Below are 3,704 nucleotides of genomic sequence, written 5' to 3' on the forward strand. Positions count from 1 at the left end.
GATGAACAGTCCAATGACGAGAGAATGAGATAAGATGTTATTGGGATCTTTTATTAGGTAAGATTTATTAATTCCATAAGATGAGAAAAATATTAAAAAATTAAAATATAAGAAAATTTGAATTTTTTACATTAAAATTAAAAAAAGAAAAAAGTTTTAAAAAATAAAAGGGTCAGATTCTGCATGTTTGCACCTACGCACCCGCGCGCGCACACACACACAAGAATGTCAATTAGAATAATAGAATAAAAGCTGATTGATTTTTTTTATAAATATGATTGAGCAATATAAGACTGATTAATCAATTTGATTAACTAATTAATTTTAAGTTTGATTGATCAATCAGATTTAATCCATTCGTTTTCCTTAAGCCTATGAATAGTGGGTTTCATAATAGACTAGGACACAAACAAATAGACATAGAAATTGAGAGTTTGAGAGAGTAAAGAGAAGGATTGCTTTATTGTGAAACTGGAGCATAATTTGTGAAGATAAAAAAGGAGAGCCAGAGAGCTAAAGGCACACTAAAAGGTAGAGGTACTGAAAGGGCAGTAGTGAAGAATTCAAAAAGACTTTGGCAAAGGAAGAAGAGGTTCCAAAATCAAAATTCAGAATTAGAGGTAGGTGCTTGTTAGTTTTGTTTAGTTTTTATTACAATTCTCTAGCAATGCTGAAATTTGATTCTACAATTAGAGTTTAAATTCAAAAAGAACAAAAATCGATAATTTTCCCAAATAGGATTTGATCCGAATTTGAAACATCCATACCCAATTATCCATATATCCATACACGATTACCCTAGGTCCAATAACCCAGATTTGATTTCCTGAAATCTGATCTGGAGCTAGGTCAACTTGGCCTAGGTCTTAAATGGTTAACCCGAAGACCCAAGTCCAATTTGGACTTACGTCCATTAACCATTTACTATTGACCTTTTACCCAATCCTAAGCCCAATTGAACTAAAACCTATTTTCTAGTTTGGGCCTATTGGGTTTGGTCCAATTGGTTGAAGTCCATTTAATTAAAAATCAAAGCCTAATTACCTTGCAGCCCAATTGAACTAAAACCCATTTTCTAGTTTGGGCCTATTGGGTTTGGTCCAATTGGTTGAAGTCCATTTAATTAAAAATCAAAGCCTAATTACCTTGCAGCCCAACCTAAACTAAACCCTAACCCAACCTTAACTCAAGCCCAAAGTCAATTTTAGCTTAGGTTAAGCCAGCCCTTAACTTGAGCATGTTTGGCTTACGAGAAAGTGATAGAAAATTTAGGAAAATCAGCCAAAAAATTCAAAAGGAAAAGACTTATCTTCCCCCAATTTGAAAGAATAGGGCTTAGAGTTCTCTGTTCGTGCTTTCCTTTCAATTTAGACCTGCAAAATAAAAAAAAAATAAAAAAAAGGCGGTGAGATATGAGAGAAATGTGAAAGAGCAAAAGAGAAAGAACATTAGGAAACAAAAAGAGAAGAGAAGAGATCGAAAAGAAACAAAAGGTTCTGAGAGAGAGAGAGAGAGAGAGAGAGAGAGAGAGAGAACTACTTGTTAGCGTCGGAAGAGTCCATGGGTGGGCTTGATACACATGTGTGAACACCAACTTTACCTAAAAGTTTGAGCTTATTGGGTCTTAGGCCCAACCATGTATATAAGCACCCATCATTCACTCATTTTTTCTAATGTGAGACAAATTCACAAGTGGAATTCTCAATAATCTACCCCTCATTTGTGAGTTCCAACTGCTCCCCCTTGAAAAGAAACCGTCTCCCTTATCGGAGTAACCCTAATTTCCCAACAGTTGTTCAAGTGGGTCTTACCACTGGAGCCTTCCGTGCATCAGGTTGCATTCCATGTGCCTCCAAACCAATCCTACCTCTCACGTCTTGACCCTATTTAGATCCATCCTAGGTCTAGATGATTCTTATTGGCCTCGGTCACACACATGGTCCTCCAACTGTTAGCACGTCAGGAGAATTAGTTTCACGTCTTGACTTTTACGATGTCGCTTACCCATAGTTATGAACCGTCGGCTCTGATACCCTTTGTTAAGTGTTGGCCTTATAAGGCTTAATATCCTATTTTGATGCTAACAAAAAAGTGGATATTAACATGCTATGTTAAGTGATGTATTTTCAGGACTAAATGAAGAATGCAAGGTTAAAGAATTCACGAGAGCTTGTACCTCAGATAAGGATGATTATATCAAGCTTGAAGCATGGATTTAAAGATTAAAACTTGAAGATCATGAGAGCAATGATATTAAAGAAAAATCTTCAAGAATGAAAGCCAAAGTGATCAACATGGAAAACTCAAAGAAAGATGAAGCAAGCATAAAGACTTCAAGGAATTCAAGGATTGAAAATTTGAAAGAGTCTAGGAAATTTCATGTAAGTACTTTAAAGAATTTCAATATGAATGCATGAAACTCTTAGGTTAATGTCTTGGACCTAGATACCTTTGAACATACTTGGAAAAATATTTTTATAAGGTCAAAAATTGTTTTAAAAAGGTTAGAATCAGTTTTGGAATGAAAAGCACCAAAAAGAGGATTTCTCAGATGTTGTCAATTTTTTTACATCTGCATTGACGTGCATTTTTATCCATTAAAAAAATCATTATTTTAAAATGTGTTCAACATTAAAGTTTTATTATTTTCTCTTAGCTTTCATTTGACACCAAGATCATCAAATTTGGAGTTACACAAAAAAAGTTATGACTAAAAAACTGAAGGGTGCTTGAAGTTGATTGCATGATAGATGACTGTCAAGAACTGGACAGTTGACTACCAGTGCACTTTGAGGCATCTGTGTGGGTTTGGACAGACGACTGCCACCTTTCTGCCCTTTTTTTTTTAATTGGACAAACGATTGCCCAAAATGGACAGTCATCTGTCACGCGGCTGTTATGAATTTTCTCATAACGGTCAAATTTTTAAATGGGGTTGTTTGTGGCTCAAAACTTATGGAAACTTGGGGAATACTTCAAACCACTTGAAGATCAAGTTATACACTTTTTAAAGTCTATAAATAAGCCTCAAAGATCATTAAATCAACACAACCAAGAATTCAAATTCTGAAAAAAATTCAAAGTCTCTCTCAAATTGCTCTCAAATTCTTAAGGCTCTCTCTTGCTCTCAAGCTCACATATTGTGCACGAATTCAACTGAGTTTTAGCTGATCTTCTTCCACTAGAATTGTTCTACAAATTTTAAATCTTTCAATCATTGAAAGAATTAATCGGTGATATACTTCCTTGAGTTTCAAGTTAATTTCCATATTGTGATCTACTTTGAAGTATATTAGTTGTGCTGTAATTGGTGTACTAACTAGCTCTTTGAGGAACAAGTTTTTTGTACGCATCTATTTGATCTTTATCTTGCAGATGATGATTCCAAGGGTTGTTTGGATCGTTGGCTAAGTAAGGGGATATTGCTTAGAGAGGCGGGCTCTAGCCTAGTTAAGGAGTGACCAGACGAGGAGATATCGTTTGGAGAAGGCGGGCTCTAGTCTTAACCAAAGAGTGTTGTAAAGGTTTGTTCCGCCCGTTAAAGGAACAGGTTTAGTGAATCCTTTAGTGGTTTACCAAAGGCGAGGACGTAGGCTGGGTATAAGCCGAACCTTGTAAAAATCTCCGTCTCACTCTCTCTTTCTCTACTCTTTATTTTCAGTACATATTTAAATTGCGTGGATGGTTTAAATTAAAAATCATAT

The sequence above is a fragment of the Malania oleifera genome, chromosome 10, assembly GCF_029873635.1.
Source record: "Malania oleifera isolate guangnan ecotype guangnan chromosome 10, ASM2987363v1, whole genome shotgun sequence".
Lineage (NCBI taxonomy): Eukaryota > Viridiplantae > Streptophyta > Magnoliopsida > Santalales > Ximeniaceae > Malania > Malania oleifera.